Source organism: Bos indicus, chromosome 8 (assembly GCF_029378745.1).
Source record: "Bos indicus isolate NIAB-ARS_2022 breed Sahiwal x Tharparkar chromosome 8, NIAB-ARS_B.indTharparkar_mat_pri_1.0, whole genome shotgun sequence".
NCBI lineage: Eukaryota > Metazoa > Chordata > Mammalia > Artiodactyla > Bovidae > Bos > Bos indicus.
The window spans coordinates 49,177,727-49,200,019 of record NC_091767.1 but is presented as its reverse complement, the minus strand read 5'-3'; the positions used below and the strand labels follow the sequence as shown (position 1 = coordinate 49,200,019).

General features: G+C 37.6%; 1 long non-coding RNA gene across 1 annotated transcript in view; it reads left to right on the top strand.

The window, feature by feature from the left end:
- The window catches only part of LOC139184551 (uncharacterized), a 61,752-nt gene extending 51,412 nt beyond the window's left edge, over positions 1-10,340 (top strand). Inside the window, exons 2-3 of the long non-coding RNA XR_011568072.1 lie at positions 4,087-4,174; positions 4,331-10,340. This is a non-coding gene — a long non-coding RNA (uncharacterized lncRNA). The remainder of the gene's footprint in view (positions 1-4,086; positions 4,175-4,330) is intronic.
- The last annotated feature ends 11,953 nt before the right edge of the window (positions 10,341-22,293 follow it).

Sequence of the window (22,293 nt, the reverse complement as noted above, 5' to 3'; positions counted from 1 at the left end):
GTAAGTATCTTTCTGATATTTGAATTTGTATCGCAGAACAGTGTATTAAAAAAATTGAAACCATCACATTGCTTGACTTCATAAGCAATACATTTGAAGGCATTTATTTCATGGCTATCCAAATATATAGATGCTGTTTTCTTTTACAGATCTACTTTTTTTTTTTTTTCTCTCAAAGGACTTTTGAAAAGTCACTTCACAATGTCATGTTGAGAGGTAGGTTCCGGCTGTTAGGTAAAGCACATTATCTGGATAAGTGACTAAATTCATACTGTACCACAGCTTGAGAATCTTCCAAACTATATCTTTGAAAGTGAAAATCTACTCTCTCTGATTTTTGTAGAAAATAGTCAGATGTGTCTTTTAATTTAAAGTTCTACCAAATCACTGGTTATATTAATAACTAACACACACACACACACACACACACACACACACACATGTCTTCTTAGGCCGGAAATAAGGATTTAGTTGCCTAAGACTAGATTTTTTATTTTCCATTCTTTCCAGCATCTGGTAGCTTAGAATCAGACACACAGCAGGTACCTAAAACACATTCGATGAAGACTCAGCCATAATATCCCACTGGGTTCACAATCCAGCATCTAAATTTATTTTTCAGGTAAAACAAAATGCTTCCTAAACCTAACTACATGAGAGACATTTTTTTTTCACTTTTTATTTAGAAAAAAATTGGTAAAATTTATATGTAAGAAGCATATATCTTAAACAGACCTTCTTTTGATTAAAAGGGGGAAAAAAAACCCTTTTATCTTAATACGATGACTTGTCTGCATTTGGTCTAAGAAAAAAAAAAAACACACACACAATTATGTTTATTTCCAGTTGGACTGGACAAAATCAGTATGATGGGGCCATCCAAGCCAAAAACAGTAATCTTCTTAATCAAGATTATCCTTTAAGACTACAGAAAGACTGGGAGGACATTTCATTTGTATTTTCTTCTTCCCACAGCCCCCCACCATGATTGTTATTATAACTGATCTTCAATTACTAATGTTATTATTGATTTTCAGTGGTGAAACTTAATCATTAGTTATTGCCATTAGTTCCCTTGCTATATTTAATTTTTAAAATTCTTTTTAGTATAATGAATATTTACTTTATTCTTCCTATCACAGCCTTTTCAGATTTACTTATTTGAAATATTCTCATCTGTAAGTAGCATCCTACTTATAACCTTAACTGTAATGAATGTTTTCTATCTTGGAACTGTACATATTTATTTCTGTTATAAGATATAACATGAACTTTGAAAGAGGTAGAAGTTTTATGAAAGTAATCTCATTATTATTCAGTAGTGTTCCCATAAATGTATATAGTATCCCTAAAATATTTATCTGTTTTTTAAAACTTTATTGCACCTGATAAATCAACATGAATTCCATAAGAAATATTTCAAGATGACCTGAAAGTTAATGAGTTAGTAGGCTAGGTTCAAAGCTCAAGAAACCCATGAAATGTTATGAGAAACACTTAACTTTTGAGTTTGCAAGTCTTGGAAGAGAATTAATTTTATGACAAAAAATAAAATAGCATGCGGTTATAAACATGAGTTTTCATTTAACTTATTTTTATCACCTCAAATCCATACTCTCATTCCACACTTCTTTAAAACACTGATGTTTGATAGCCTCAGAGCAAATTAAACAAGATGATGGCTGGCTGAAGTCATTTGAACAAGTGATTTTTGTTAATAAAATATCAGCTGTCATTATACATTGTGATTTAGAGGAAATATAAAATTATGAGTCCCACTGGTTGTAACATTAATTGCTTAAAATCTTGTCACTGCAAAACTTCTATACGCTGTAGAATTTTTAGTTTATACAACTAAAATTTATGGTGATACACCACTAACATTTAGACCATTATTTAAAATAATTATGTGTTCTCTATGGAAGAATGATTTTATCTCTAGAAGACAAGACTCAACCATAAATATGGTATATATTTTTCTTTCACGATTCTTATAGATAGCCAAGGTTCAGGGAATAAATATAGTGGAAAAGTGTCTTAGAAATATGATTAAAAATACAAAATTTTTCAAGATATTTTTAAGACTTAAAACACTACGCTTGATTGCATATCCATTCATTCCACACTTATCTATTAAGTTAATATTGGCTGTCCTCTTGGGACACTTTAGTTAATAAAATGTTCTTTTTATATTTACCCTTTCTGTTTGTTACCTGTTTAGAGTACAGGTAGTAACTTTCTGTGAAACATATTTCCAAATAGTCTTTAAAAGTCTGGTATTGTGTTTTATAAAGTTATTTTTACAGCTGTTTTTCTCCCCTCAAATGAGCACCCAGTTACTTGAAAAGATTTAACTACAAAGGCAATGAACCCCTCGATTTTTACAGTTTTAATCCATTTCCCACACATTTCTGGAACATTAAAAAATATTTTCAAAATGTACATCTCAAAATTTAAAGTATATGGTATTTCATACAGGATTCTTTGCTTTTTATAAGTAATTTTTATTGCTGTTTTTACAACATGTTGGCATAGTACTGTTTGCTAATAATTTATTTGAAAGGATGCCTCATAACGTGGTAAAAGGTGATAAGGTCACGTATTAACATAGACTTTTCCTTGTGTTTTTTACCTCATTAAGAGGTTTCTTGTGTCTGTAATACAGTTGATTATAACACTGGAATAATCATAGGTTTGATTTCTGTGTGGGTTGCATGGTATAAGTCCTTCATTGGCCTTTAATTGAAGCCACTAATTATCTTTCAAATGCTAAAGGCAAAATGTTGGATTGGTATCTTAAACCTTGAAAGCCTACTAAAAACAGATGCTGGAGTTATGATGGCCACTATCAAGTTTATATATATTTATAAAGTATCCTATCATTAATATAAATGTCTTAATACACATTTAAATGTCACAATGGTGTTTCAAATTTTATGCCTGTTTTGTTTTGTTTTCTCTTGTCAATAAATTGGATAGGTTAATGTCAGCTTAATGATAAAGTTTGTTCTCAGAGTTAATATTTATAACCAAGTACCTAAGTACAGGAGTAGTTAAGTCTAGAGCCTGAATTTAAATGGTTGAAGCTTAGAGAACATCCATGGACAAAATGACATTTAAGGGAAAAATCTCAACAGTAGGGCATATCTTTAAATAAAACAACTGAATCATTTTTAAAGCATAATATGTCTATATGCATTTTCAAAAATTATACACTATTTCATAATAGAGAAATTAGGAAATTTTAGCACACCATAGAAACTTTCGCAGCCTTGAAAAAAAAACATAAAATTGGAGAAAAGATTTTCACTATTTACAAAATGTGAATAATATTTTGCTTAAAAAAGTCATGAAAATAAATATTGAGCTATGACAGTGCATAACTATATTAAAACAAAATACCATAGTTTCCTCAAGTTATATGGAGTGAGTTACAAAAAAAATATGGTATTTCTGTAACAGAGAGATGCAAAAACAAGGATTTTGCATGAAAAAAAACAGTCCCAGCTCACTTGTTTGAATTTAGGGAGGGGGCGCAGAATAAATATGCCTTCAGAAAAGTTATAGAATCTGAGTCAAAATGAACTTCAAATGACATCTAATACATTGGCCTTCTTTATTCCTGAGCCCTTCTCATAACTTCCCAGCTTATTGGCCATTTACACTTTGTCTGCATGTCTCTTATGATGGAAGAAAATAGCTAAATAGTGCTAAGGAGAAAGTTCAAAGTCTCTGTTAAAAAAAAAATTGATCGTATCTATTTTTATCAGGTCCATATTATTAACTGTGATATCCCAGCTGCATAGCAAACAATCCACTACCTGCTCACACAGACACACACACACACATACACACATAATGTTCCTGAGATGTTTGAGCACAGGTAAAGAGATAATTAGGAGAAGGCAATGGCACCCCACTCCAATACTCTTGCCTATGGGCAGGGAACATCTGATCCCATAAAGCATTTTGGAAGGAGATACTAGAAGATCTTGAAAGGTACTTTGAGGCCTTGTGAATTTATGAGATGTATTCTTGGACTTTATTTTTATATCAATCATTCATTAATAAAATCACTGCTTTCAGTGTGGAGTCATAGCTTTTAACCAATCCTATCTTGTTGGAGATTTGGATAAAGAAGACAATCATGTGAAATACCAGAAAGCAACACAAGGTAAGGAAAACTAGTCTGAGTCCTCAGTCATATTCCTCTGCCTTTTAATATGCATTACCAAATTTCCTACAAAATATCTTAATATATTTATTTTTATTTTATGTGAATATTTACTTTCTCAGTGTTGGGATCTTTTTTTTTAATCTGGCGATTTAGGGCTTCCCTACTGGTGCAGTGGTGAGGAATCCACTTGCCAATGCAGGAGAAATGGGTTTGATCCCTGATCCAGGAAGATCCCACATGCCAAGGAGAAACTAAGCCCATGTGACACGACTATTGAGCCTGTGTTCTAGTGCCCAGGAGCTGCAACTGCTGGACTGGCTCACTTTGGGGTCAGTTCTCTGCAACGGGTGAAGCCACTGCAATGAGAAGCCCGCACATGGCAACTGGAGAGTGGCCCCGCTTGCTATAACTAGAGAAAAGCTCGCACAGCAATAAAAACCCCATGCAACCAAAACTAAAATAAATAAAATTTTAAAAATATTTATTTACCGTATTTATTATGTTATAAAAAATCCTGCATAAAATGTAACATAATCATAGGAATAATACCTCATCATATTCACAGTTCTATCCACAGCCAAGGAGGGGAGATTACACAGATTTTTAAAATCTTTTTAAAAAGAGAGAGAAAGAAGTTTCTGCACTGCAATGAGGACTCAGAGCCTCAAAAAAAAAAAAAAAAAATCTGGCCCTATCTTAATATCTCTAAAGACATGAAAAATGTTATTTCCTAAGAAACAATGGGACCCCCATTTGTAAAGCTATTTTACTTAACACAATATGCCTTCTGTTTTTACTCAGACTGCATTAATTCCAGTATCAAAATGTACTGTTAGAATTCTCAATGTCTTTGTGACTTTCTAAACTGTAATTGATCACTTTGTGACAAACCTTTTCAGAAATTTTAGAATGACTAAAAACTCATGTGAATCCTCAAGACCTAAAGAAAACAACATTGGATTGCGTTGAAAGGGCAAACTCTTCAAATTATTTATTACAGATAACTCACCATGGCAGACACATGAGATTAATAATTACTAACACGCATTGTACACTTTTAAAATCCATACTGTGTGTTGGATTTTTAAAAAAATGATTTTTTTAAAAAATCATTTTTAAAATGATTTTTTAAATCTGATATGTGTGTGTTTGTGTGTGTCTGTGTGAGCAAGTAGTGGATTATTTGCTATGCAGCTGGGATATCACAGTTTATAACATGGACCTGATGAAAATAGATACGATCATTTTTTTTTTTTAATCCAACACACAGTATGGATTTTAAGCAGTATGGATCCATGTCTGCTTAATCACTGGTTCATATGGTCTATTATAGAAAATAATTTTTTCCTAAATTTGCAAATTATTTAAAGAATAAAATTGAGTTTTAGTAAAATTTTATCCGTTCACAAATATATATTGAATGTTTTACTATAACCAGACACTATTTTCATTAGTCAGCTTTATTGTGGTATAATTTCGCTGAAATGAATTCACTAAAGTGAACCAATAAGTGTTACAGTTCAATGAGTTTTAACAAATACATATACTTGTGCAATCTACACCATGATCATGATACGATATAGATACTTCATCACTCTTAAATGTTCCTTATCCACATTTCCTCATCTAGGTAGCCATTGATCTTTCTGCCATACATTAGTCTTGCCTATTTTAAAATTTTATATAAGTGGAATTATTCAGTAGGTACCATTTTATATCTGGATTTTTTATTTTTACTCAGCATAATGTTTTTGAGAATCACTCATATTTTTGTATTTCAGCAGTGCATTCCTTCCTGTTGCTGAGTATTCCTACTATATGGATAGGCCAGAATTTGCTTCTCTATTTACCTGTTGTTAGACTATTTTGCCTATTTCCAGTTTTAGGCTATTATGAACCAAGTGTTATGAATATATATGAATATATCTTTATGTGGACATATGTTTTTATTTCTCTTGAGTAAATATATACAAGTAGAATTGCTGAGTCATATGATAAACTTGTGTTTAACTTCCAAAAGCTCAAAAAATGCAGTAGCGGTGAAAGTAAAGAGTCAAGATTTCTTCTCTCATCAGACTTACATGTGGACGTAATTGGATTTATATAAAACATCATGCCGTTTCGATGTTTTAAAATTGAATTGATATACAAGGTATATTCATTTTCTAGTGCTTTATAACAAGTTACCGCAAGCTCAATTGATTTAAACTACATACTATAATATCTCAGTTTCTATGAGTCATGAGTCTGGGTACAACTTAGCTTGGTCATCTGTTCAGGATCCCATAAAGTTGTAATCAAGATATTGGTCAGGCTGTGGTTCTTTCTAGAGCTTGGAGTCCCCCTCCAAGTTCATGTGGCTGTTGGCAGAAATGAGTTCCTTGTGGTGACAGAACTGAAGGCCCCATCTTTTTTGTTGGCTGTTCACCAGCGGCTGAGCGCAACTACTTGAGGCTGCTCACAGTTCATTGCCACATGGCCCTCTCACAGACCTCTCACAATACAGAGGTCACTTTCTGGAAGCCAGTATGAGAACCTCTCTGACTTCAGGGAGGACCTGATCCTTCTTTTAAAGGGCTCACCTGATTAAGCCAGACTCAACTAAGATAATCTCTTTGCTTAACTCAAAGTCAGCTGATTAGGGACCTTAATTATACCTGAAAAATTCCTTTTGCCAAAGAAATGTAACATAATCATGGGAATAATACCTCATCATATTCACAGTCCCGTCCACACTCAAGGATAGGAGATTATACAGGGCATGTACACTAAGGGTCAGGTATGTCAGGGGTCATACTGGACAATATTAATTTATAAATCATGAGGCAACTGATTAAAGTTAATATGTCCTGGTTTTGATGTTGTTTTGTAAGATTGTTGAGGCATTAATTAGTCTATACTTTTACATTATGTATGCTAAATTAATTTTAAGTAACAAAAAAACTGAGTGCATAATTTCCAAATCTGTAGAGAAGTACAGTAATTATTTAAAAGAAAAAAAGATAAGGGAAAAAGCAAACAAAACAGAGAAATCAGGACATATTCAGAATAAAATTATTATAATAAATCCAAATGTATTAGTAATGATAATCCATGCATATAGACTGAAATGGTTATAATCATTCCCATTGTATATGAAGTGAAGCAAAACTTGTGTGACTTTTATATTACTGGTGGCATTGTTAAATGCGGTGCACTTTGGTAGAAGGAAATTTGGCAATTTGACAACCACTCTGATAGTTTTTTAATGGAAAAATCAGAAAATGTAGAGAAAGCCATGGATGCAATGCATTATTTAAAGTTCTAGAAAGGAGGAGAGGGCAGAAGTGAGGAAAGAAGGGAGAGAAGAGAAATGAAAAGAGAGAAAGAAAGGCAAATAGTTTAATTCTCAGAAATACAGTGGAATGTTAGCATAAATTGTGTCATTTGCTAGATAACTGCAAGCATTTGATACCTAAGAGACTAAGTAACACTGGCAAAAATTACCATCAAATAACAGAACTTTTTCATGAACACTCTGATTATAACTATATATATATATATATATATATATATATATATAATATATGATGAGGAAAAAAATATTTGAAACTATGTAAGCGATTATTTGGAGTCATGTAAGTATGAATGACTTTATTCCTTTCAAACTCACTACAATGTAATTTAAATTTAAAGAAAGGACTTCTTATTTCAAATACATCTCAGCATCTTTCTGAAGATATATATCATAAATTAGATGGTCTCCGTGTTTTTAGATTTGCTGAGGTATACATTTCACAAGTGGCCATCTAAAAATATCACAACTACATTTCAGGCTAACATAAATCTTTGGTGCCACTCTGCATTTTCTTTGGTTCCTATCATGGAGAAGCTAAAGTATACAAAAATCTTCTGCTGTTTCTACCAAACCTTTGGGAATAAACTCTTAATATTGCTTCATCTATTGTTATGATCTTGGGCAAAATATTTCACTTCTCTCTCTCTCTTTCTCTCTGTGTTTGTGTGTTTAATTAATATGGGTAGAGAGTTGGCTATGGGGCTTCCCTGGTGGCTCAGTGGCAAAGAATCCACCTGCAATGCAGGAGTCACAGAGGGGTTCGATCCCTGGGTTTGGAAGTTCCCCTGGAAAAGGGCATGGCAACCCACTCCAGTATTCTTATTTGGAGAATCCCATGGATAGAGGAGCCTGCAGTCCATAAGGTCACAAAGAGTCAGACACAACTGAAGCAATTTTAGCACACATGTTGGCTATAAGACTTCTGATCTCCTGGCTTTGTAGAGTAAGAGTTGCTCAGTTATGTCTGATTCTTTGTGACCCCATGGACTATACGGTCCATGGAATTCTCCAGGCCAGAATACTGGAGTGGGTAGCCTTTCCCTTCTCCAGGGGATCTTCCCAATGCAGGGATTTGCCGGGAGCCGGTGAGGCATTCCGCTCGTGACAAAGGTCATGAGGAAGGAGGCTCGGCATACGCAAAGGCGGGATCGAGCCTCAGGAGTCCGCCCGGATATTCTCGAGCATTTTCCCCCCAAAAACCAGAGTCTGCCTACTTTATTGCTTTGTGCTCTCACCTCTGACTTTACTGGGGGCTGTCCCCCACCACCATCTTGCTCTCTCTGTCAAAGAGTTAACTTACAGCTCCAATTAATAAAGTTCCTGGGCAATTAGGAGTGTTTAAATCCAAACCCCTCAGATGGCTCTCTAACTCGCCTGACAAGTTTACCCGGACTCCTGCAGCTATGCATACGATTGTTTACAGTCTCCCAGCCTCAAGAGGCACGGGAAGCTTAAGATATTCAAATAGCTTAGAGCCTCTCAGAGAATTAGAAACTGTCAGAATAAAACTAGTAAAGGATTTCATTGATGAGTCAATGTTTGTTGCCATGTTTTCACATCCCCTGAATTGTATCCTTGAATGTGTATTAATTAATATAGTTGGTATGTAGAAAAAATAAGTAGTGGCCTTGGTGTTAGTAACTTTAGACCCTTAAGGTAATAAATTCTTTTCTTTGTTGTAAACCCATTACACATCCGCCCTATAGGAATGCAATTTTATCTTCGGAAGATGGCGCCAAACCTTAAAATAATTACTCTTAGAGAAAATAAGTCTTTGTTGATAAGTCCTTGTCAAGAGTCATAAAATGTTAGTAGGCCTTCTGGCCAGAAGATGATGTAAATCACCTAAACCATTTGTATACGATAAATTTGCAGGAAAGAAACCCTGGTTTTTGATAAGGATCAAAAACTGCTGACTTTGCATCCCCTATTATCCTCTATGTGTAACTTAGGGTATAAAAGTCCCTGTTAAAAATAAAGCTACGGGCCTTGCTCACCAGCGCTTGGTCTCCCCATGTCATTCTTCCCTTTAACTTCCAGCTGAGTCTCCATCTGGAGCACGGAACCCACCATGCTTACTAATTATGCCTGGGCTTCTAAGACCCACTCGAGAAGGTGTCTAGGGTGAGGCACCTTCCGCTATTCGAGAGGGCGCCTGCGGCCTACGTAAGTGGTGCAAACTTCTTGTCTTGAAGTTTTATTGGTCTCCCGCGTAAACCAAGCTACTCAGCCTCTTTTCTCCACTGAATTTTCCTACTGAGCTATCCTCATTCTATTACTCTTTATATCTCTAATTACCATTTGAATAGGTCTCCGACGCCGTCTCCCCTTCGAATACCCTGGATCAGCCGGGGCTGGTCCTTGGCAGGGATTGAACCCAGGTCTCCTGCATCTCAGGCTTTACCAACTGAGCTATCAGGGAAGGCCTTCTCTTGCCTTTAATTATAGACAATAATCTCTTGGATTTACTTATTTATAATTCCATTTTACTTGCTCCTGTCATTTTAGAATAAAGGCAGCAGAATGACAGCCAGTATTAATGCTGAATTATTACTAAACAATAACATTTTATTTCAGCCCTCATCTATAAGGTTGGCAGAATAATAGTAAGGATATTAGGGCTAAAGGACACTTTAGACTTTGGATAGCCTACCCTTCTCTCAAGGAAACTAAGCTTCAGTGCTCAGTTTTTACTTAGAAAGTTAACAATAAAACAGAGAGTAAAATCAAGACTCTGGACCCTCTGTCCAGTAAATATAATAATATTTACAAAGGGATTAGTAGAATGGCTGGCTCATAACCATGATAATAATGCTTTTTTTCTGCTTTACCATACACAATAGATATTCTGCTATATATTCAGACAGAAAATAGTGATTAAATGTTTTCATTAGCTTTCTAAAGAAAAAACATTAGAATTTCAAGGATGAGAATAATATCACTATTTGCAAATAATTTCATATTTTCCAAATAGTTAATTCAAAAGGCATTTGTTAAGTTCTTACCATGTATAACGCCCTCATGCTCTCTAAGGTGATGAGATGACTGAAAATCCGAATTTCATCTTCAGAAAGATAATAATAATAGAAAACATTGTTTACACATTTACCACATGAAAAGGTTCTGTGCCAAAGAGTTTGTGTGCATATATATCACTCAGTTCTCACAGTATTGCTACAAGTTATGTACTATTTGCACTGCTTTTTTTTCCAAGTGAGAAGATAGACATTTGGGGCATTTGTGCTATCTCACAGCTAATTAGTGGAAAAGTTGGGATTCAAAGACATTTATGTGTAGAAGTGCTAAACATTAACATTAATATTTACTATACATAACAATGCTTTTCTGACTTTAATTAGCCATGAGTCACCATTTTAAGATGAAGACCTGGCATGGATCTCTTCTTTCCTCATTTTCAAACTGTGCATAAATTGTAAAAATACTTGTTTGAGACAATTGCATATGAGAATTATATTGAAAAAGAGCAAATTGTACTCATCTCACACACTAGTAAAGTAATGCTCAAAATTCTCCAAGCCAGGCTTCAACAGTACATGAACCGTGAACTTCCAGATGTTTAAGGCAGTTTTAGAAAAGGCACAGGAACCAGAGATCAAATTGCCTACATTTGTTGGATTATCAAAAAATAAAGAGAGTTTCAGAAAAACATCTACTTCTGCTTTATTGACTATACCAAAGCCTTTGACTGTGTGGATCACAACAAACTGTGAGAAATTCTTAAGGAAATGGGAATATACCAGACCACTTGACGTGCCTCTTGAGAAATCTGTATGCAGGTCGGGAAGCAACAGTTAGAACTGGACATGGAACAACAGACTGGTTCCAAATAGGAAAAGGAGTACGTCAAGGCTGTATATTGTCACCCTGCTTATTTAACTTCTATGCAGAGTACATCATGAGAAACGCTGGGCTGGATGAAGTACAAGATGGAATAAAAATCGCCAGGAAAAATATCAATAACCTCAGATATGCAGATGACACCACCTTTATGGCAGAAAGTGAAAACGAACTAAAGAGCCTCTTGATGAAAGTGAAAGAGGAGAGTCAATAAGTTGCTTAAAGCTCAACATTCAGAAAACTAAGATCATGGCATCCGGTCCCATCACTTCAGGGGAAATAGATGGGGAAACAGCGGAAACAGCAGTCCACGGGATCGCAAAGAGTCGGACACCATTGAGCGACTGAACTGAACTGAATAGGTAGAAGGAAATAAATAACACTGAATAGAGAACAACAGGAACTAAGAAGATGCAGGAAGGAGAAAAAAAGAGCAAGAAAATAAGTGAAAGTTTGGGAAAAGAATATGATTTTGTTTTGTAATTTGGGGCACTACAAACTAATGCCCAGTAGGTGGTGCTAGAGTACATCTAGTCCAACATTCAAAAATGCTGGCCAGGTCCCTTTCCTCCCATACACAGAAACAAAACAAAACAAAACGGAAAAACCCACAATCAGACACTGGGAATTGAGACGTGATTATTAGTTAGTGAAGCCAGCTTTAAATTCTGTTTTAAGCCATATAATGAAAAGCAGATTGTTTGTAATGTGCTGCTGTTGTGAGGAAGCGCTGGAATGCTGACAACATACATCACAATCCTTTATTCAGCACCTTTCCTCTGCAGTTTTCTTTCCGTTTTCACAGATGTTTTCCGTGGCCACTTCATAAGTACAGAGTCACTGGAACTTTAGAGACTCCCAGTTCCACACAGTAAATGCAATGTAAAAGGACATTTACAGTTGCTCACTTCCCTGACCTGTTTCTCACATTGAAATAAAGAGAACAATAAAATGTCCATATAATATGATTTTAGTTAAGAACACACCAACATGTAAAAAAAAAAAAAAAAGAAAACCTGTCATATGTCATAGTTCTCAACAGTTATCACAGTTATACATTCTCAGGAAACTAAAGACCTGACAGAGCTAACAGCTATTTCATTCCTCACCCAGGTCAGCCTCCTGCAACACATGTTCATTGAGCCCTGATGCTCCAAGATAGACTTTGCAGTATGTTGACAAACGGTCACTTATCATTTTCAATACAACAATCAGTTCAGTTCAGTAGCTGAGTCGTGTCTGATTCTTTGCAACCCCATGAATCGCAGCACACCAGGCCTCCCTGTCCATCACCAACTCCTGGAGTTTACACAAACTCATGTCCATTGAGTCGGTGATACCATCCAACCATTTCATCCTCTGTCGTCCCCATCTCCTCCCATCTTCAATCTTTCCCAGCAGCAAGGTCTTTTCAAATGAGTCAGTTCTTCACATCAGATGGGCAAAGTATTGGAGTTTCAGCTTCAACATTAGTCCCTCCAAGGAACACCCAGGACTGATCTCCCTTAGGATGGACTGGTTGGATCTCCTTGCAGTCCAAGGGACTCTCAAGAGTCTTCTCCAACACCACAGTTCAAAAGCATCAATTCTTTGGCACTCAACTTTCTTTACAGTCCAACTCTCACATCTGTACATGACTACTGGAAAAACCATAGCTTTGACTAGATGGACTTTGTCAGTAAAGTAATGTCTCTGCTTTTTAATATGCTGTCTAGGTTGGTCATAGCTTTCCTCCCAAGGAGCAAGCATCTTTTAATTTCATGGCTGCAGTCACCATCTGCAGTGATTTTGGAGCCCCAAAAAATTAAGTCTGCCACTGTTTCCACTGTTTCTCTATTTCCCATGAAGTGATGGGACCAGATGCCATGAACTTAGTTTTCTGAATGTTGAGCTTTAAGCCAACTTTTTCACCTCTTTCACTTTCATCAAGAGGCTCTTTAGTTCTTTTTCACTTTCTGCCATAAGGGTGGTGTGGATATCTGAGGTTATTGATATTTCTTCCGGCAAACTTGATTCCATCTTCTGCTTCATCCAGCCCAGCGTTTCTCATGATGTACTCTGCATATAAGTTAAATACACAGGGTGACAATATACAGCCTTGACATACTCCTTTTCCTATTTGGAACCAGTCTGTTGTTCCATGTCCGGTTCTAACTGTTGCTTCCTGACCTGCATACAGATTTCTCAAGAGGCAGGTCAGGTGGTCTGGTATTCCATCTCTTTCAGAATTTTCCACAGTTTATTGTGATCCACACAGTCAAAGGCTTTAGCATAGTCAATAAAGCAGAAATAGATGTTTTTCTGCAACTCTCTTGCTTTTTCTATGATCCAATGGATGTTGGCAATTTGATCTCTGGTTCCTCTCCCTTTGCTAAAACCACCTTGAACATCTGGAAGTTCATGGTTCACATATTGCTGAAGCCTGACTTGGAGAATTTTGAGCATTACTTTACTTGCATGTGAGATGCGTACAATTGTGCAGTAGTTTGAGCATTCTTTGGCATTGCCTTTCTTTGGGATTGGAAAGAAAACTGACCTTTTCCAGTCCTGTGGCCACTGCTGAGTTTTCCAAATGTGCTGGCATATTGAGTGCAGCACTTTCTCAGCATCATCTTTCAGGATTTGAAAGAGCTCCACTGGAATTCCATCACCTCCACTAGCTTTGTTTGTAGTGATACTTTCTAAGGCCCACTTGACTTCACATTCCAGGATGTCTGCCTCTAGGTGAGTGATCACACCATCGTGATTATCTGGGTCATGAAGATCTTTTTTGTACAGTTCTTCTCTGTATTCTTGCCACCTCTTCTTAATATCTTCTGCTTCTGTTAGGTCCATACCATTTCTATCCTTTATTGAGCCCGTCTTTGCATGAAATGTTCCCTTGGTATCTCTAATTTTCTTAAAGAGGTCTCTGCTGCTGCTGCTGCTGCTGCTGCTAAATAGCTTCAGTCATGTGCAACTCTGTGCAACCCCATCGATAGCAGCCCTCCAGACACCTCGATCCCTGGGATTCTCCAGGCAAGAATACTGGAGTGGGTTGCCATTTCCTTCTCCAGAAGAGATCTCTAGTCTTTCCCATTCTATTGTTTCTTTCCCATTCTATTGTTTTCCTCTATTTCTTTGCAGTGATCACTGAGGAAGGCTTTCTTATCTCTCCTTGCTATTCTTTGGAACTCTGCATTCAAATGGGTTTATCTTTCCTTTTCAGTTTAATTATGAATGAATATTTGACAAGCCATTTATAAAAAGTAAACATAATCTCCACTGGTCTCTTACTAAACTCTTGTGTGCTAAGTTGCTTCAGTCCTTTCTGATTCTTTGTGACTTGATTGACTGTAACCCACCAGGCTCCTGTGTCCATAGGATTCTCCAGGCAAGAGTAATGGAGTGGGTTGCCATGCCCTCCTCCAGGGGAATCTTCCCAACCCAGAGATGGAACCTGCATCTCCTGCATTGCAGGCAGAGGATTCTTTACCCACTGAACAGCTGAGAAGCCCTACTAAAGTCAACATTCATCTGTTATTCCTGGCAAAATCTTTTCACTTCAGTCTCATCTGACCATGGGCAGTTAAGAGATTATTGTACTTCTTTGATATCCTGAAGGTAGCTAGTGTAAATGGAGTTTAGGTAGATTGCAAGAGAATACAATGCATTTGCATACGCAGAATGACAGGACTTTTAAATAAATGGGTGGTGACATTTGTAACTTAGGTTTCCTTCCTCCTTCTGGTTTCAAATTTGAGGAATAAAGAAAATGATGATTGTAATCAGATTATAAGGACTAGGTCACTGATGGAGGTTTAGGGCATTCCTTTGGTCACCCAAGAATTGAATGGCGTGATTAGTGACAGTCCTTTCCTTCTTTTATAGGTACTTCCGGTTATGAGGGGAGAGGACTCCCACAAAGTGTGAGGCAGTATAAGTGATAAGTATAAGTGATTGAGATGTTAATTTGTGCTTTGTTCTTGGATTTTATCCCACTCTCATCTACTCTGAGAAGGTGGTCGGTCCCTTCCGTCAGTCCCTTCATGTTCTCTTATCTCATAAGAGGTTTTTCTGTATGACACAAAGAATAATTGTCTTCCCAATACTGGAAGGGATTATGCCCAGGAAACAAAAGGGAGAAAAGTACCTCCTGGAAAAGAGGAGAGGGAAAGGGAGATGTCCTCCTGAAGTTGAGGTTGCAAAGGGAGAGCTGGAAGTTCCCAGTTAGAGCCTGCAGCTGTGAGGCTTCCTCACAGTATACCAGGAGATGAGAAAAGTTTTTGGTTGGGTGGGAATCGATGGCTTCATGGAGACTGAAGTTCAGACAAAATTGGCTGGGCTTCCAGATAGAACAGAGAAACCCAAGACTGTCAGATTTCAGTAACTTGTATGAGCTAAGACGAGGCATCTCAGTTCAGTTCAGTTCAGTCGCTCAGTCGTGTCCAACTCTTTGTGACCCCATGAATCGCAGCACGCCAGGCCTTCCTATCCATCACCAACTCCCGGAGTTCACTGAGACTCATGTCCATCGAGTCAGTGATGCCATCCAGCCATCTCATCCTCTGCCGTTCCCTTCTCCCCCTGCCCCCAATCCCTCCCAGAATCAGAGTCTTTCCAGTGAGTCAACTCTTCACATGAGGTGGCCAAAGTACTGGAGTTTCAGCTTTAGCATCATTCCTTCCAAAGAAATCCCAGGGCTGATCTCCTTGAGAATGGACTGGTTGGATCTCCTTGCAGTCCAAGGGACTCTCAAGAGTCTTCTCCAACACCACACTTCAAAAGCATCAATTCTTTGGCGCTCAGCTTTCTTTATAGTCCAATTCTCACATCCATATGTGACTACTGGAAAAACCATAGCCTTGACTAGACAGACCTTTGTTGGCAAATAATGTCTCTGCTTTTTAGTATGCTATCTAGGTTGGTCATAACTTTTCTTCCAAGGAGTAAGCGTCTTTTAATTTCATGGCTGCAATCACCATCTGCAGTGATTTTGGAGCCAAAGAATAAAGTCTGACACTGTTTCCACTGTTTCCCCATCTATTTCCCATGAAGTGAGAAATAGATTTAAGGGACTAGATCTGATAGATAGAGTGCCTGATGAACTATGGACGGAGGTTCGTGACATTGTACAGGAGACAGGGATCAAGACCATCCCCATGGAAAAGAAATGCAAAAAAACAAAATGCCTGTCTGAGGAGGCCTTACAAATAGCTGTGAAAAGAAAAGAAGCAAAAAGCAAAGGAGAAAAGGAAAGATATAAGCATCTGAATGCAGAGCTCCAAAGAATAGCAAGAAGAGATAAGAAAGCCTTCCTCAGTGATCAATGCAAAGAAATAGAGGAAAACAACAGAATGGGAAAGACTAGAGATCTCTTCAAGAAAATTAGAGACACCAAGGGAACATTTCGTGCAATGATGGGGCACAATAAAGGACAGAAATGGTATGGACCTAACAGAAGCAGAAGATATTAAGAAGAGGTAGCAGGAATACACAGAAGAACTGTACCAAAAAGATCTTCACAATGAAGATAATCACGATGGTGTGATAACTCACCTAGAGGCAGACATCCTGGAATGTGAAGTCAAGTGGGCCTTAGAAAGCATCACTATGAACAAAGCTAGTGGAGGTGATGGAATTTCAGTTGAGCTATTTCAAATCCTGGAAGATGATGCTGAGAAAGTGCTGCACTTAATATGCCAGCAAATTTGGAAAACTCAGCAGTGGCCACAGGACTGGAAAAGGTCAGTTTTCATTCCAATCCCAAAGAAAGACTAGGCATCTAGAGGTAACCAAATGGGTACAAAGACCAAAGGACTTCTCCCTTTGAAACACATGCTTCATGTTTCATCAGATGGATGTGAATGAGAGAGCACCTAAGAAGATTCAAATTGAATTATCATGAAGTTGGAGCCCAGAGAAAGGTCTAAGGCTATTCTTAAAATAAACGCTCCTTCTGAGATTTTGGACTAAGACGACATTTATAATTTAGTTCACATTTATGTTCTCATTCTGAGAATTTTTTTTCCCTAGGAATTATCATTTTAACTAACTGTCCATCTCAGCCAAGGAAAAAATAGTGTTGGTTTCAAAGAAAATAAAAAATGTGAAGAGAGAAGAGGAAATTATATGAGGATAACTCTTTTTATTTTATTTTAATGTTCTTGCTTGGATAACTATTTAGTTGGAGGATTGAATGATAAAATAAAAACTCCAGTAAATATTATTTCATAATAAATCAGTTTTTGTGAAATGGGGATCAGAAGGATGGAATCTGTAGTTTTTAATCACCTTGTTACCTGTATGTGTGTACTGCAACAAAAGAATCATGTTTGGGTTTTCATAATGTAAATCAAGAGACACCCTCATGGCTAAGTTATCCACTGAAATAGAGAAGTTATCCTTGGCAACATCCTACATTAGGGTAACACGTAGGTGACAGACATCAAACGAGACAAGGGCACACCTGGGGTCACACTATTGTTCATTTAGTTCATTCCATTCTCTTTGAATCTGCCTTCTTTCAGTTCTTCAAACAAACAAGGTGTGTGCTAGCTTGTGGTTAGAATTCTCAGGGGCTAGTTTTTCCTCTTTCATCCTACCTCCACTAACGCTAAGGCCAAAGCAGGCAAGTTCTTTCACCATCTCCACTTTAATGGTGAGTGTGCGTGCATGCTCAGTCATGTCTGGCTCTTGGGGACCCCATGGATGTAGCCTGCCAGGCCCCTCCCGTCCATGAAATTGGCAGCATTTCCCCTTGAAATTTTGCCTTTTGAAGAATCCCAGCTTTATGCAAGGGTCCTCACTGGTATCCTCTTACTCAGCGTTGCTCCCAAGCTTCATTTCCTGTTTCAAGGGCACATCTAATACTGACACACCCTACATCTCCGTCACTTTTTAAGAAAGCCGTCTGCTTTCCCACCAAGCTTTTAAAAAGTAATTGTTATATAGCATTGGGATTTTTTAATGTGTTTTACCAAAATAGATTTTTCTGGATAGAAAATCAACTATCTTAACCCCATTTTCCATTAAATACAATTGAGTCAATTTTTTGCCCTCATCACTACACCAAACTAATTTTAAGAGATAATTTTCAGAAAAAGGTAAAAATCATAATTTTCATACAGATAAAAAAATGAATACATGTTAAAGGATTTATTTTATTCTTGTGATAGAACCAGACTAATGTTATAATCAGTTCAGAGGAAAATCAAAACAGTCCAAATTTATTCGGAGTAAAGGAATGTTGCTATGAATTGCAAATGGAGACAAAACTGTGGTTTTTCCAAGTCATTCAAATTACTACCAAACTGGATAGAAAATGTTAATTAAATACTACCAGACAAGTCAGAATTTACCTAACAATTACCTTCATTTACAAAAAGTTGCAAAATGGCGCAAAGACAATGAACTGGGCTAGAATCTGGTAACCCAGAAGGGTTTCTATTAAGACATAAAGTTTTTATCTACACTAACCTTGTCAAGGTCATTAATAACCTTTACACTAAAAAATCTGATATCGTTTCTCAGTAATTATCTTGCTCTAGCTATTAACAGCTTTTGACATAACTAACAACTTCCTCCTCTTTGAAAAAAAATGTTTTTGCTGTCCCCTTTGCTGGGTCCTGTTGATTGTTTTCATAAGCTCTTCTCCAGGTGATTTAATCCAGTTCTGGGGGTTTAAATGCTAACTATGTGCTTACAATTCCTAATATTATATCTTCAATTTTAATTTCTTCTGGGAACTCCTGACATGTATTTTAAAAATTCACATTTACTGTCACATTTCCATCTTAAAATTGTGTTAGCCAAAATTCTACTTTGATTTCTTTCAATCAAACCTTTTTTAACACACACACACATATACACCCCACTGGTCCTCTCGCAGTTCTAGTTACTCAAGCCAAATGTATACAGTTATCCTAGGTATCTTCCATTTGTCTCAGGAGACTCATTCTCCATCCTTCCACTCCCTAATTTGTGACAATGAAAACGGACCTATGGGAACTAAATGAAGATTGCCCTTTGCTTTGCAATTGGTTTCAGTGAGTGGGGAGCCTTTGCTGAAGCTTGGAGTGGGGGAGGCGAGGGAAGTCAAAGTACTGATTCCTTCATCAACATCCTCATGGGGCAGTTTTGAGCTGGGTGCTCTCCTTAAGATTTTCTGTTAAAATTCCACTTAACACAAGCTTTTATATTCATTCTCCAGGGCGTTGCACTATGCCTTGGGTTCCTCTTTACCCTACTTGCATCTTTTTAAATAATTCCTTTGTTAACACATTGCTGATTATCATACTTAAATGTGCCATATCTTTTGTGATAGAACATTGATGCAAGCCCTCTGTTTCACATCCAGCAAATTCTCCTCTTCAATTTCCAAAATATATCATTTGACCACGTCTCACAAACACTTCCCTGTCCAAGCACCATCGTCTCTCTCTTCAGTATTACTGCAATAGTAGTGGTTTTGCCCCAGAGACCATTGCCTTCTAAGGCCCAGAAGAGCGTGCAATAGAAAATCTATAGCTATCTTTTGAACTACAAAATTTATTTTTTCTACACTGATCTTGTCGAAGTCATTAACGACCTCCACACTGAAGAATTTAATGTCATTTCTTAGTAACGGTCTTGCAGGTATATAATATAATAGCTTATAGTTGCCCTTCTACAGTCTATTCTCAAACACAAAAAGAGCAACCTTCTGAAACTGTTGTAGCCACAAGTTTCAGGAAACAAACTCAATCAGAAGGACAATGCAGATAGTGGAGTGCAGTTTATTACACCGGTGGGCCCAAGGCAGAGTCTCCTCTTAGCCAAGGACCCCAACTAGTTTTTGTGAAAACCCTATATAACCTAAGTGTACATGTCCAAACGCACTTCCCCAAATTCCCTGAAACTAGTCTGAACAAAGGAAAAGAAAGATACAATCAAAGTTAACCTGTAATTCATATGCCTTAAGCCTAGGTAGTTAACAGTGGACAATTATTAATAGGCCTGTAGTCATACTCCAATAAGCATAATAGAAAGTATGATTCTATTTGGTTACACAGATAATTAAGGCATTCTTTTAGCGACAGAGAGCCCCGGGGCTCTTCCTTCCCGGGGCCTGTTTTCCTGTTGGTATGTTGTTTCCATAGATATTGGACATATAGCTCAAACTCCACAGTCCGGCCCAAGATAGAGTCCTGCTTTCAAGATAGAGCCTGTTCTGTTTCCTCCTTCAAAACAAATATGTCTCTCATGATCCAGCCTCTCAAACCTGTTTTCGGTCTCTCCTGGATCCTCATTCTACTCCAACTCTTTTTTTCTGCTACTTTTTAAATATGTTTAGCATACTCTTTTTCTAGCATGCTCTTGTCTCAGAGTCTCTTCACTTTTCTGAAATGTGCGCTCCTTAAACATCCATTACTTCAACTCTCTACATAAAGGCCACCTCATTGTCATATGAAAGGGTACCCTTAGCTCTCTCCACAAGCATTCTCTATCCTTCAGTTCATATCAGTTGCTCAGTCGTGTCTGACTCTTTGCGACCCCATGAATCGCAGCATGCCAGGCCTCCCTGTCCATCACCAACTCCCAGAGTTCACTCAGACTCACGTCCAACGAGTTAGTGATGCCATCCAGCCATCTCAACCTCTGTCATCCTCTTCTCCTCCTGCCCCCAATCCCTCCCAGAATCAGACTCTTTTCCAATGAGTCAACTCTTTGCATGAGGTGGCCAAAGTACTGGAGTTTCAGCTTTAGCATCATTCCTTCCAAAGAAATCCCAGGGCTGATCTCCTTCAGAATGGACTGGTTGGATCTCCTTGCAGTCCAAGGGACTCTCAAGAGTCTTCTCCAACACCACAGTTCAAAAGCATCAATTCTTCGGTGCTCAGCTTTCTTCACAGTCCAACTCTCACATCCATACCTGACCACAGGAAAAACCATAGCCTTGACTAGACGAACCTTTGTTGGCAAAGTAATGTCTCTGCTTTTGAATATGCTATCTAGGTTGGTCATAACTTTCCTTCCAAGGAGTAAGTGTCTTTTAATTTCATGGCCACAGTCACCATATACAGTGATTTTGGAGCCCAGAAAAATAAAGTCTGACACTGTTTCCACTGGTTCCCCATCTATTTCCCATTAAATGATGGGACTAGATGCCATGATCTTCGTTTTCTGAATGTTGAGCTTTAAGCCAACTTTTTCACTCTCCACTTTCACTTTCATCAAGAGGCTTTTCAGTTCCTCTTCACTTTCTGCCATAAGGGTGGTGTCATCTGCATATCTGAGGTTATCGATATTTCTGCCAGCAATCTTGATTCCAGCTTGTGTTTCTTCCAGCCCAGTGTTTCTCATGATGTACTCTGCATATAAGTTAAATAAGCGGGTGACAATATACAGCCTTGATGTACTCCTTTTCCTATTTGGAACCAGTCTGTTGTTTCATGTCCAGTTCTAACTGTTGCTTCCTGACCTGCCTACAAATTTATCAAGAGGCAGGTCAGGTGGTTTGGTATTCCCATCTCTTTCAGAATTTTCCACAGTTTATTGTGATCCACACAGTCAAAGGCTTTGGCATAGTCAATAAAGCAGAAATAGATGTTTTTCTGCAACTCTCTCGCTATTTCTGTGATCCAGTGGATGTTGGAAATTTGATCTGTGGTTCCTCTGCCTTTTCTAAAACCAGCTTGCACATCTGGAAGTTCGTGGTTCACGTACTGCTGAAGCCTGGCTTGGAGAATTTTGAGCATTACTTTACTAGCATGTGAGATGAGTGCAATTGTGCGGTAGTTTGAGCATTCTTTGGCATTGCCTTTCTTTGGGATTGGAATGAAAACTGACCTTTTCCAGTCTTGTGGCCACTGCTGAGTTTTCCAAATTTGCTGGTATATTGAGTGCAGCACTTTCACAGCATCATCTTTCAGGATTTGAAATAGCTCAACTGGAATTCCAT